The 15,017-nt window shown below is 39.4% G+C and overlaps 1 pseudogene; it reads left to right on the plus strand.

The window, feature by feature from the left end:
• The first annotated feature begins 377 nt into the window (after positions 1 to 377).
• Positions 378 to 911, plus strand: LOC125359394 (annotated as a pseudogene).
• Positions 912 to 15,017: the final 14,106 nt, after the last annotated feature.

Raw genomic sequence — 15,017 nt, forward strand, 5'->3', positions numbered from 1 at the left:
GGTTGTACCTGCACTATCTCTTATCTGAGTACATTGGAAACCATGTATACTGGTATTAGAACTGGGAAACTGAAAGGGAATACCAAAATCGAGAGGCACAGGGTAAAAAGACAAATGACTACCAAAGCAATATTTGCAAAACTGTTTGGTGTAAATCAACTGAACTCATGGGGGGAAAGGGAAAGGGGGAGGAAGGAGGGTGGAATGAGGGAGGAGGTAACAAACAGTATAAGAAATGTATCCAATGCCTAATGTATGAAACTGTAACCTCTCGGTACATCAGTTTGACAATAAAAATTAAAAAAAAAAGAAAGAAATCAGGCAAGAAGCCAAAATACTTCACGTATGTGGCTGGTATCGTGAGGGTACCAGTGACCATGAGATCACTGTAGCTTCTCAGAGCCCCTTTCCTGTGTGGCCTTCTCTGGGCCTTTTATGCTGTAAGTACCAGGGCTCAGGAGCCTGGGGCCAGTGTTCCCCATCCCGACAGTGTGGAACTGGATAAGAACACAGTGCATAACCAAAAGCATATTGTGGAGCATCTAGAAGGTGTCATCAACAAACCAGAGGCAGAAATGTCCCCACAAGAACTGCAGCTTCATTATTTCAAATGCACAATTATGATGGCAATAATTTTCTTGATGGCTTAGACTTCTCCACAGCCACCACACATGTCCATAAGGAGGAGGGGAGTGAGCAGGCACCCCCAATGAGTGAAAGTGAACTAATCAACATAATAGATGGTGTGTTGAGAGACGATGACAAAAATAATGATGGATACATTGACTATGCTGAATTTGCAAAATCACTGCAGTAGAGGTTATTTGGCTATCTCCTAGTTAGATGCAAATGTGACCAGTGATAATGTGATTGAACACTTCTGATAATGCAAAATTAAGTATTTCCAACTACTGCTACAGCATTTTGGTAAAATTGTGTAACTATTTGTTACACTGGGGTGAAAAGGAGAAAATGAGAAATAAAAGAGGAGAAATGGAACATACTGTAATCACTAAGTGCTGTCAAAAGTCTTATTGGACAAGGGCTGGATTAAAGAATTTTTTTTTAAAGAATATTGGATAATTGGAGCCAAACTCAGGAATTTGACTATAGAACACTGCTTTTTTTTTTAAGTTCCAGTTCATGTTACCTAAAAAAGTAAGACACTAAATAAGTTTTGCCAAATGGACACACTTTTCAGTAACAATCAAAGGACACAGTGAATACCAGATGTTTGCCCTGGTGGGTCTTGCCTTCTTAGGTAAATGGTCAGTGTTTTGTGATGTTATTTTGGCTGTATAGTAGGTAATTACTCTGGACTAGTGGCTCTGTTTAGGCTGCATCAAACTCATAGCCTAAAAAGAATGTTAAATATTGAGTTTATCTGGCTATGCTGTCTAAGATTCTGTATCTCCTGGCATTTTGGAAATGATATTCACCGGCCTAAGTGATTAATGTCTTTCAGTTTTTCAGTATTTTATACAACTACTGCCACAACCATGTACTTACCTTCCATTGCTTTCAGTCTAGGAGACCTTGAATTTAAAAATACTCTCAAATCAGTAGCAAACATTCTAGTTTTCTTAATATTTATACTTTGATATTTCTGGGGTTTCCTTTTTGGAATTTAAGAACTATTAATACTGTAAGGAACTGGAACAGCAGGTTTGAACTATCAGCTGGCCAAACTCGAGTGATGAGTGAAAAGCTCATCTACCAAACATGGTGACTAACTTGATTTAAGTTCTACTTTGAAGGAAAATTGTTTCTAAATTACCTCTTCCAGCCTGAATATATGACTTCTTTCATTTCAAGAAAGACTAGAAAACCCCTAACTAAAACCCCTCCAAGAGTGTATCTGGGTAGTATTTGAAAGTGAGAAGAAGCCACTGATGGAAACTTAGTTTGTTGGGTGTGATAGATGTGCTGTGATAGCAATTTACCAAAGTGGAGCTTGAAGGGGGAAAAGAAACTGCGTAACAATTTGCTATAAGATGTATAGAGACTTATTTTCTTTATTAAACTATTCTTGTAAGAAAACATATTTTTAAAAAGTTTCCTGTGTCAAGTATGTGTGTGATTAAAGATGACTAATAAACTATTCTTATACTATCTCACTATTTTGAAGGATTTATATAATGTATTCTGTATATCTAACCAATAAAACTGATGGAAAAAGAAAACAACAACAACAAAAAAAGGGCAAATAGAGGCAACTATGTGCCAAGAGAATGAAATCAGAATGTGTTTTTGACTGTTAGGAAGTTATGAAGCTAGGCTGGGTCCAGTCTGAAACATATCAAGCTAAGGACTTAATAATGCTGATGCAGGGATTTTGAAGCAGTAGAGTTATTACATGATTAGATTTATGTTTCAGAAAAAAATAGCAATGGTGACGATGAAGCAGAACTGTTTGTAAGAGAAATAGAAGTCAGGGACAGAGATAAGGAAAGATTCACTAAATCAGTGGCATTGAGGGCAAAGACAAACAGACAAAAAGAGGCATCTGGGACATTTAAAAATTAAGAAAAGGAAGGAGTCAAATATGCCTGAGGCTTAATTAATAACAATTAGTATTATTGATAATGACAGCTAACAGATAGTGAATGCCTACTATTTGACACTAAATTAGAGATCTCATTAATCTTCAGGGCAACTCAGTAAGGCAGGTGTTGTTATCACACTTTTAATGATAAGAAATAAAAATGGTTGGGTGCATGATACATTCAAGGCTGAATCAAGGCTGAATGTCTGAAGTTGTGAGTGACACAGCCCATGAACTCTGACTGGTAAGCTACTAGACAGGTGACTGTGGATTGGGGAAGTATCATACTGTGGGTGCTATAGCTGTGTAATTAAATACAGGGACTGATCAATGTGAGCTATCGAACAAGAAGAAGCATGTCATATCTTAACAAATGTTCATCAAAGACCTAGGAAAGGAGAGTACTTGTGAACTTTGGTCTCATCATTGTGATCTTCTAGCTGGCTCAGACTTGTAGAGGGCACAGATAACTTGGAAAACAAGTGGCTGATATCACAAAGAAGACACTGTTTTCTAGGTACATGACAATAACTCTGTAGTAAAGGTGTAATTTGCCTTGAATGGCAGGTTGTTTTATGCTTGATCCAGTTTTTTACATGAGACTTCTCATATAACAACTATGTTCCACTTGAGAATTGAGTGCTTCTTGAATTTCTCAACAGAGAAACCGTTTTTCCAATTTGGAAACTATTCTAGAAAAATATTTCAAAGTTATTAATTCATAAGGGCAGAGATTTTTGAAAATGTTAATTTTATATGGGATTTGTGTAGATCTTTATAAAAATACACCAAATGGATGCCAAATTAGTGTTTCTCAATAGTCTAAAGTAGAGGTATTATGTAGTCTTCATTTTGGGGAGTCAAATTGAAAACATTTTGCATGTGGAATAGCAATCATTTAAGGAACTATGGAAACCACTAATCTAGCTTAATGCTTTCTATTACTTGGAGCCATTTATTTTATCCCTTGGTTACTGGCAGTTCTATTATGGTTTACAGACAACAATAGAAGATTTTGTGTTTTATGCCTCACTGAAAAGGAATAGTTCTCAGATATTTGATCTCGGATTATTGTGAACACTATTGAAGACAGACACATTGCATATTTTCTAAAACTATGTTTAAGTGCACTCGCTCCAGTGCACACACACGTGTGCACACACACACACACACACACACACACACACACAAAAGCATAGAACAGAATTTATCCTGGACGCTTTGCTTTAGGACCTACAATATCTGTCCATAGATCTATGCTCTATATGGTTATATTGTATATTATATCTCTTATTAACTCAGTGCCACCTCTAATATTTTAACATATAACTTTAAGTGCCTCAAGGGAGAAGTTTGTATGTTTTACTGGCAAGGAACACAAAAAAATTCTCCTGCTGTTTATCTCTATTATAAATTAATATCTACTACCAGGGGACCTCTTAAGATATAAAATTCTCATCTTGTGAATGGTATGGATGAAATTTCCATGGAGAAAAGCTGAGCAGTAAGCAGAGTATGAATAAGCCAGCACCTATTCTGCTTTAAGTGGGACCCCTGGTGGCTTATATTAATTTATGACAACTAATTTACATTACTAATTGCAAAGTTTAATAACCTGCATTATTGCTTTAATTGACGCTTTTTCTTTAATGTAACGGCATTTTCCATACTGAAATGGAATATTCTAATAACCTGGAATTAGTTTTGTTTAGCTCCAGAGTATTCTGTAATTTCTACAAGAGAAGATTTTAGCTAGTAAGAATGCCTAGAGGGTGAAATCTTCTAGGTGGTATTGCTATCCATATTGTTTTTCATCTTGGCAGTAAAGGAGTTAAAGGGGAGAGCTGGTCCATAATGATAGTCCTGTGTGCTTTGTAATGGTTGCCAGGCAACTGTGCTTGCAGAAACTCAATATTGGACTCGTATCTGTATTAATCTCCTCTTGTCAAGGTTTATAGGTATTAATATATTAAGCTGAGAAAATACTTAAAAGCAAGAATTGTTTGCTCATTTGGTGACCTTTGGAAATGGTATGAGCTCACTGAGTGTCAACAGAAAGGATTTGCAGATCAAGTGCACAGTACTATGCATAGATCTTGCATATTCGAACATTTCCTAAATGACACTGAGCCTGGCCTTCATGCCCTTACATCCCTTGTTTTATCTCTTCCAAGGACATAGCTCTTCACTTAAAGAACATTTATTGATGGTCTTTAATGGGTTAGCATCTGAGGTGGATGTAAGCTGGAGAATTAATGGGAGAAAAAAAGACGGGTATTTTAGTTTAGAGTGGAGACACACCTGGAAAGGGACATTCTCACCTGCAGTACTCAGGGCCCACACGTCAGAGCCAACTATTCTTTGTGAAGGTAAGCTGTACCTATATGTCATTTTGAACCTTTAATGTCATTATGTCTAATGACCAGCACATTACTTACAGCTCCAGCCCAAGCTTCCTTCTTCAGCCTAGTCTCAAACTGTGCCACCCTGGTCTGGCTCTGCTCCCTCTAGTCTCTATCTCTGTTATCATGCCTCAGTTCTCACCTTCAGAATCTTGGCATTTTTAGCATCATTATGACCCATTTTTCCTTCATTAAGGGCCCCTTTAATTATAAATTTGAGATAGTTATGCAGAAAAAATATCAATGAAGGAAAATTAGTTAACAATTATTTGTTTTATTTATAAGAAATTACTTCTTAGAGGTTAGGGAATTGTACAGTCACTAAATTGTATAGTCAATGCTCGTGATGAGTACCTATATTGCTTTTGATAAGAAGGATCATCTTTTATTATTCCAAGCTGTTCCAAATTGGACGTTTAGCCATTCATCTTTAATATAGCCATCGTCTTAGCTGAGGAAGTGGAAAACTCTCTACCTTGATCCTGGTAATAAACTTATTCATTTTCAAAGGAATTGTAATCCCTATAAGCCTTTTTCAGTAGCCATCCAAATACTCAGGCTTCCATGGTCTGGATCCCAGACCATGGGGACACACACACACACACACACACACACACGAATTTGAGAACAGAGATTATAAAAAATGACATCTTTCCTTCTGTTATTAGCTAAGACAGCACAAAATTCTGTCATAACTTCTGAGGAAAGATACATTTCTTAATATATTGCTGAATCCATCAGTCATTCAGTGGGGAATCTGAAGCAATGCATATGGAATGATGTTTCATGACAAGAATGAGATCTTACATAATCATTGGATAAGTTGAGAAAACAATGGCTCCGCAGGGTCACTCTAAGTATCTTGTTAGTTTCTCTGCAGCCCAGGAGGTAGTTCCATGATGCAGGAGAATCTGAGAAGGCTGTTAAGTGTCAGGGTTGGTGTCTTTAGAGTGGCTGGGGAGGAACCTGTGGAAAGATGTTAGTTGTGGTGGCGACTTCCTTTGGTAGTGGTCAGCACCATTGCCTTGTGAGGAAGCTGGGACCCTGCTGATAACAGGGCAATCACAGCAAGGGCCATACACAGTCTGGCTTTATTAGTGCCTCTACAGAGGTCCCAACTTTCAATCATAGAGAGTAATGCTTTACTTGTGTCTCCCAAAGAGCAATACCAATTCTTGTCCTGGAACTATATAGAAAGGGGGATTCTAGGAAATTTAATTCCAGATCTACCAGGACCATGAAACTGAGACCTACACAGTTCCAGGATGGGCCCCACAGGGGGGGCCATAACCATCCTATACATTTGAATCCCTCCCCCCTTTTTATATAAACCCTGACCCTGGAAGACCCATTGTGTAGCAGTCACTGCCAGCTATCCAAGGGCAGGAACTCTTGTGTTTCATTCATCTGTTTATCACAGAATCTAAATTGTGGAATGGAACAGGGGAAGAGAAAGAAGTTGAGACTGGATACAGTAAAATCTTTATAGTTCCTGTTTCCTTCATGCCACAGGATGACAGGAATCGTCTTTATTCTGACATTGCCTGTAATTTATATATGACCTAGACAATTTGTACAATAATTTGGAAATTGGCTCTGTTTTCTCAAAATATTTATAAAAAATGTATCCACTTTTCTGTGGCACAGTAGAATTTGGTTTGTAATTTAAATCCACAAATACTATTGATTCCAAATTGAAGGCAATATACTAAAATATATAGGACTGCCATTATACAAACTATTTCCATGCATTAGGAAAAGCCAAATAGAGACATGGCTATATGTTTCATTGTATTTGTCCTCAAAATATGAAAGCTACAGAGAGAATTTAATGATAGCCTTCCTCTTATTAGGGGCTGATGCCCATCTCAGACTGAGAGCTAATTAAAAAAAAAAGAGTGAGGCCCATGGCTCACACCTGTAATTCTAGATTCTCAGAAGGGTGGGCCCTGAGGATGCAGTTTAAAACCAGCCAAGGCAGAAAAGTCCATGAGACTCTTACTAGAAATGACTAGAAAACTGCAAGTGAATCTGTGTCTCAAGTGGTAAAGTGCTGCCCTTCAGCAATGCCCAAGCCTTGCGTTCAAGCCCCAAGACTGGCACAGAAAAAAAAAATGAAAGAAAAAATTCTAATACTCAAGTTCCACAAGTTAATCTTCCTCCCACCAAGTTAATTATACAAATTCTGGGTTGTGATAAGACTCACTTGATTAAAAAGAAAGTGAAGAAATGCTGTTGAAAATCACAAAACACCAAGCAAACATCAGTTGTTAATGTCAGTGACATGCAAAAACATAAGTGATGAAAAGAGTTATATTGATAACTGGATATCAGAAGCCTCAATAAGCATTTACTGTCCAAAAACAACTTGATGGTCACACTGGAACCACAGTACCAAACTTATAAAGTCAAATCTTGTTGCTTAAAAAAATGAAAAAAAATGTATCCAGATGTTAGTGGCCCATGCCTTCTATAATCTTAGCTACTCTGGGGCTGAGATTTGAAGCATCAAGTTTCAAGACATGCTTGGGCAGAAAAGTCTACTAGGTTCCATCTTCAAACTAAACAGCAAAAAGCAAAGCTAGAGAGGTGTGGCTGTACTGGAAGGCAAGCAAGCATAAAACTCTGAGTTCGTAACCCTAGTATCACCAAGTTTTTCTTTTCTATTTTTTTGTTCCTTTTTTTTAACAAAGATAAATGCTTGCACTTCTAGATTATTAGCTAATCATGTGTATATTTCTCTTTATTTCTGGATATGTTAAAACATCTCCTACTCACAACCAGGCCAAATTTATTTCATGTGTATATTTTGTGTATATTTGTGACTGGGACCACAAACCCCACTCCTGTTTCCTGTTTTGTAACAAATGGTTCAGTTACTGATAGTGATTGACTACAGTAAAAGGTGTCTGGCAGAAAAGCTTCTTTTTTCTCTTTAAAAATGTGCGATTTTTGATGATAGTAAGAGGGAAGGAAGCAGAGTGTGGAGGGAGGCTTTCCATATTTGCTGCTCCCTGTCAGAAATCTTCTGTGGAGAGAGTTTTATTATTAGAAAAAGCAAACCTCAAACCATTGCTTTGACCACAGTGGTCAAAAATGTTTGTGTTTGTTTCAGGAGATTGAGTCCAGAATTTGAGGTGTGGTATTTTTCTGGTGATTGTTGAAAAGAAGGGATTTGGCTTGTGGCAGAACATGAAGCCAAGCTGACAACAAAGCTTTCCTTTCAAGCTATCCAAATGAACACATTTCTAATCTGAAATTCAAATACTTGACAACAGTGAGCCTCTGAGCTGGGCTTTGAACAGGAAATTGCTTCATGGTTTTAGCATAATGAATTAGGCAGTTAGACTAAATCCATTTAGCAGGAAAAGAATGCTCTCACATGCTTTGTGAAAGAAAGGAGGTGTTGACTCGGGGAGGTGGGAAATCTTATTAATTTCCCAAATCTCTCCAGTCTTCCAGATCCAAATTCTCACCATACATTTTATCTACTGTGATCTAGGATTTGGATGACAGTCATGGGTACCAGGATTCAGGAGTTATCTTTGTTATATTTATCTTTGTTTGTGCCTTCTCATTGTGCGGAAACTGAATAATGAATACAAGTTAGGAGCCCCTCACACTTCTTTTCTACACACCCTGTTTTTTCCCTGCCAGCGGTGAATACATTTCATTTTGAAACTTGTGTTCCTTACTGTCAGTGTTCGACCCCACAGACACAGAATGACTTGGGTTCCCTCCCCTCCCTAAGCAGGGGAGAGAGGGAGATGGAGGTAGCCTCAAGCACATCTCTGTTACAAATTGTATTTGCAGCATTTGGCAGCACCAAATCCTCTCTGTCTTGGACACAGAAGTGGATGTTCCATCAGTCGAGTTGTTGACAACAGAGATGACAGTAAGCCATTCTGCCCGGGGGTGGCAGGAAACTGTTATTAGGGAAGGGGGAGCTAAGTCTGAGCTTCAGAAAACCTAGACATACCTCAGAAAAAAGAGAGCTGGAGAAAATGAAAAGCAATCTTAAAAAGAAAGGAAAAGGAAAGGCACTAGTAATAAGAGCATGAACAATAGGACAGACTCTGGAAGATGAGAGGCTTAAATTCTGTCCCCAGCAAGAGGGGCTTGCCCTGTAGCCAGCTAAGTCAGCATTGCCTGGCAGGTGGCTGAGTTTAGACACTGTTCTGTGGGCATTAGCTCTGAGTTCTGCCACAAAGAGCAAAGGGAGCCACATTCTCTATAACCGCCACCCCCACCAGCCATCAGTGGGGACAAATGCACAATGAGATTTGACATCCTCGTGTTTACAGCTTGCTAGGTGAGACACCCAGAATATTTCCTGTTGTCTACCTTCATGTTAACATGTATTAAACAAATAGGATTTCTTTTAAAAAAATAATTGTTTTCAAGTTTTCTACCAGATGGAATAGCCAAGTCCCTCCAATTGGCACGGAGATGAAGATTCTGTGAAAGATGACATCACAGCTATGTCTTAAAACCTACTAAAATGTGCCAAGTGGCTACTGAATATTTAAAGTTAAAAATAAAAAGAGCAGGGTCCCAATTTCTTCAGTGTTAAGATTTGCCCTTCCTGGCAGGGGTGGGGGGCTTTGGCATGTATGGGATTGCCTACCTGAATGAGCACACATTGATGTTTAAATGCATTAGAACACTTATGAGATGAAATAGTAATAATCATCCTAGGAGTGAAGCATGAATATGTAAAAGACACCAAGCATTGTGAGTTGCACTGATGCACAACTCAGAGCTAGTCAAACTTCACTCTGGATACTAATTCCAGTGTGAGCTGGAAGACAGAGCTATAGTCAAATAACTCAAAGTATCCCAGAAAACAAAACACAGATGGTTCCAACTTTAAGTCTGTGGCCAATGAGTTTTCTTTCAGAAGAATATGCCAACACTGAGGGAAAGGGGACACCAGCCAGGGAGTCATTGGGGGAAGAGGCAGGTTTCTAGTCAATCACTCTCTTGACCATGGAAAACAGAAATCCACTTCATTTGGACAAAGTCTTTTAGTGCTTTGATAAGAAAATACAGTGTGTGTGAGCTTGGGAAAGCTAAACTAGCCAAGTCAAATTCATGTTGGAGTAGAAAGGACTCATATCTATGTTTTATTAATGGGATAGGAAGAAAGCACCACAAATGGATTTCCTTGCCCCATCCCTTTAAGTCAAAGCAGCTTCCCCTAGTCTACCCTCCCTTCTCATTCCTTCCCCTCATTTCCCCTCCCCTCTCCTTCCCTCTCCCTGCCCCTCATCCCTCTCCCTTCTCTTCCTCTTTTTCTTTTCTTTATTCTTTGTACTGCCTTTTCTTTTTTCTCTTTGGTAGTGCTGAGAAATGAACTCAGAGCCCTGTGTTCTACCAATAGAGACATTGTTCTAGTCCACCCTTTTCTTCTTTTTGTTCCTGTTTTAGATATAGTCTCAGATTGCAATCCTTTTACCTCTTTGCCTCTGAGTATGTTTCTTTGTCCCTCCCTCCCTCCCTCTCTACCTCCCTCCCTCCCTCCTGCCAGTACTGGGGCTTGAGTTCTCTCTCTCTCTCTCTCTTTCTTTCTTTCTTTCTTAATTTCTCTCTCTCCCTTCCTTCCTTCCTTCCTTTTCCCTTCTTTCCTTCCCTTCCTTCCTTCCTTCCTTCCTTCCTTCCTTCCTTCCTTCCTTCCTTCCTTCCTTCCTTCCTTCCTTCCTTCCTTCCTTCCCTCCCTCCCTCCCTCCCTCCCTCCCTCCCTCCCTCCCTCCCTCCCTCCCTCCCTCCCTCCCTTCCTTCCTTCCTTCCTTCCTTCCTTCCTTCCTTCCTTCTTTTCTTCCTTCTTTTCTTTCTTTTGCTGGAGGCTGGCACTTATCTATTAAGCCAAAACTTTACTTCTGTGGGTTTTTTTTTCTGGTTAATTGGAGATAAAAGTCTCACAGACTTTTGTTCCTGGGCTGTTTTCTAACTACAATCTTCAGATCTCAACCTCTCAAATAGCTATGATAATAGGTGTGAGCCACTAGTGCTCAGCTTAAGGGAAAAAATGTTATACATTGGTCTTGGGCCAGGTAGTTGCTCACTCCTGAAGGGTTTTCAGGTTCTCTTCAAGGAGTTTAAAGTACTGGGAGATGATGATGGCATGGAGGAGGGTGGAAGGAGTCCCAGGACAATGAACTTTGTTCACCTAAACCATCCTAAGAGTAGAAGGTGTGTGTGTGTGTGTGTGTGTGTGTGTGTGTGTGTGTGTGTGTGTTCCCTGGGGACCTGGAAATAGGCTAAAAAAGGCCTATTAAAAACTCAATATTTCTTTCATTTTTTTTGGTTTTACCTTAGATACTTTAGTAATTTATTTTCAAGTATGTGGCAAAGCTTATGTCTTAATGTGAAAGTGACTCAAATGAACTATTATTGAGCTAACATGAGCTTTGGAAGCAATATTTGTTTGCTGTGTGGTTCCCTGTGAGAACCAAGCTGTATAAGGTAGAGGAACGAAGACCTGGGGCTAGCACTTAACCAAATAGTTCTGGTTGCTGTGTTTTAGTCACATCTAATTTAGAATATTCTGAAACAAGCACTTTTATGTTGCCATTAATGAGTTAACTGAACAGAAAACTAGATAAGATGATTTCAACCGTGTTCAGAGTCCCAACTCTTGAGATTTAGCATTTTTTGGAAATGATTATTTTCCCTTGTATGTAAAATATAGTTAGAAACAAATTGCTAATAATAAATACAAATTGATTGCAAATGCAACTTTACCTACCTCACCTATGAAATATTTGTCTTTTCTCTTTTTGGAAGCAAGAAATAATAATTATGCATCAGCACAGTCAAAGATTAAGCCAGAGTAAATGGTGGTGAAGAACCTGTTCATGCTTGTGTGCTCATGTGGGTCCCTTCCCAGCGGCTACACAGACATCTAGGACTGAGTGACAGATGATGGGACAATTCCAGTATTACCACAGTCTTAGCCCTTTGACAGGGAAAACACCAAAGAAGAGTAAGAAATCAGGAGAAACATTAGTAATGTTTGTCTTATTCCATTACTGTACATTAACATTTTTAATAAAATAGCTTATGGTGTTCATAGTTGAAGTTTATTAGAACTCATTTAGTTTCTTTCATTTTTCTTCAGTTATAGACCAGGTGGAATAATATTTTTATTCCTAGAAAGGAATCCAGTGTTCAGTGAGTATTGGACAACAGCTTCCCCCAGCTTCACTCATTTGTGTAATATCTTTATAGATCGTCTGCACATCCTCATTGTATTTTGTTATTTTATTCTCAGTACTGGGGAGTAAGCACAGGACCAGAGCATTCTGATTTGGATGTTTTTCAAGGCTGACACTCTACCACTTGAGCCACACCTCACTTACGCCTTTTTGCCCTGGTTGTTTGGAGGTAAGAGTTTCCTGGATTTGTCTTCCTGGGCTACCTTCAAATCTTTTTTTTTTTTTTTTTTTGGCCAGTCCTGGGGCTTGGACTCAGGGCCTGAGCACTGTCCCTGGCTTCTTTTTGCTCAAGGCTAGCACTCTGCCACAGCGCCACTTCTGGCCATTTTCTGTATATGTGGTGCTGGGGAATCGAACCCAGGGCCTCATGTATATGAGGCAGGCACTCTTGCCACTAGGCCATATCCCTAGCCCCTACCTTCAAATCTTGATCTTCAGATCTGAGCCCCCTGAGTAACTTGGATTACAGGCATGCACCACTCACCAATGCCAGGAATTATTTTATTTTTTTTGTTGTTTTGTAGCTTTTGTTTGTTTTTGTTTTCCTAGGCTTACTTTGAATAAGAGTATCTATGAAATTAGAGTTTTGAGATGCCTGTAGGTGTCTATATTAAAATAACCTGGCATACAATTATTAAAAGTCAGGATAGAAAAATATGACCATCTATTTACCACTCCGTGATATCCAGTGACATCCATGCAACAGTTCACAGCAGACTACATATTGCCTGTGGTAGCTAGTCAGCCATGAGGTGTGGGGAAAGATGTACACGGTATTGCCTACATGTTCTGGGCCATGGGCAGCTCATAAGAGAGGGCGTGGGGACCTTTTGTAGGAGTTCCTGAGGAGGGCTGGAGAAAGCACATTACCGAACTCTCTGGCATGGCATGCAGAATTGGTATCAGAGCATGGGCTCCCAACATTTCTCCCTCTCATCTGGGATCATGGTTAATACAGAAATGGAGAAAGACCATTAACTCTGCTTTTTTGAGGATAAAGCAGAGTGCCTGCCTGGCCTGCTGACCAGTTTTCTCCTTATTTTTGAGTAACTGGATTATTTTCCACTTTCAATTGTCAGAAAACTATAGCCTCAAAGGACAGCAATTTGGTGTGTTGAGTACTTTGAACTACACTGGAATCTAAGGTGCTTTTTGTTTTTTTCTTCCCTGACCTCCTGTCGACCTTTCTCGTGCTCTCTTTTCTGTCCATAGAAACAAAATTCCATTTTCTCCAAGGTGGGTTATAGAAATAAGAGCCCCCTTGCACAAAAAGCCAACCATAAAACCTAGAAATATTACTCTAATCTTCCCCTGCCTTTCAGTGTAAGACCTGGCCATAATGAAATTTGACCCATCTTGTCTGATGATCTCATACAAGCTTCATTCCAGAGGAATTCTGCCCCATATCAGGGAGGAAGAAATGCTGGAGAGAGCCCAAGAGGACTACAACAGACAGGCTTTACTGGGATTTCCATCTATTATGGTTAGGTAGTGGCCATTCACTCTTCATTGGAATCTAAGCATGGAAATAATTTCCCCCCGGGGTCCTTGAGTCTTCATTTGTTTAGGCTCTTGTGTCATGTTAAACTATGATGAAATAAATTCACCAAGCTTTTCCTTTATTGTAGGGGTCAAGCAATGTCCCTTATGTTAGATGAGGAGAGGTACCCCGTATTTACTCCCGTAGGCCATTATTATTGCAATACGATAAGAGCTGTTACTAAAATAATTGGATAACTCTTTCTCTTCTGTGGGCCAACTAATTTTAGGACTGGGTAAATTGTCCCTCATTTTGTGATTGAACCTCATGAGCACAAGGAAAGTGATAGGTGTTTTCTCTTGAGGACAAATGGACCCCACAGAAATTACCAAATGAAGCTTAGTATTACCTAGGAAGGGCTGTGGTCCATGTGAAGCCTGAGAGATTGCATGCTACCTCAGTGCTGACCACCGGAGGAAACACAGGCATAGCTTGTCCAGAGTTACCACGCGATGCCAGTGGAAACAGCTGCTCTAATCCCTATGTGGCTCATGACCAGCTCTGTCTGTAGCCATGTTCTCCTTGGAGTATGAATGCTGCTTGGTTACAGGAGAAAGCATGTGCCATGTGGGACCAAGGACTACATTTTGCTAAGATATTTAATGGTTTAGCAAATCACCATATAGCTCAAAGTTACAAGATGATATGGTTGGAGTATTAGCTCAGGGTAGAGCATAGAGCCTCAGTGCTGTACTGCCAATAACAGCCATGGAAACAGTTGCAGCCACACTGGGATTACTTTGTGTGGTTACTCCTGAAGTCTTAAACGAGTGGATTCATTTAATGTCATTCTCATTTTACAGACTGGAAACTCGAGGTCCAGAGTGACTACTTTCCCTAATTTCACACAGCCCCCAGTGGCCAATGTTTTCTTCAGTATCCTGGTGGCGTGGCTTTGGAAAATGTTTTCAGGACTTTGCCTTTCTGCTTTGATTCATAACTATGGTCTTCCCCTTCCCTCCCATTTATAAATAAAATAAATGAATTGAACTTCATCTCAGGGTTGCCTTTTGAGTGTTTGTCGGAAAGCTGACCAGTTTGCCTTTTACCACAATAAGTACTATGTGGACAAATATATATTTTCTAATAGTGACATTTGTCACTGGAAAATTAGTAATAAATCAGCAAACTCAGGATATAGTTTTTGTCTTAGGAAGGCCTACTGGATCTAAATACTTTGATTCTACATTCATGTGAGTTTGTGAGTACAATGCATGCAGGGTTACATTTTTTTTCTTTTTTCTTTTTTTCTTTTTTTTTTTGCAAGCTCTGGATCTCAGGGCCTTGGTGTTGTCCCTGAGTTCCCTTTACTA

This window comes from Perognathus longimembris, chromosome 11 (assembly GCF_023159225.1).
Source record: "Perognathus longimembris pacificus isolate PPM17 chromosome 11, ASM2315922v1, whole genome shotgun sequence".
Lineage (NCBI taxonomy): Eukaryota > Metazoa > Chordata > Mammalia > Rodentia > Heteromyidae > Perognathus > Perognathus longimembris.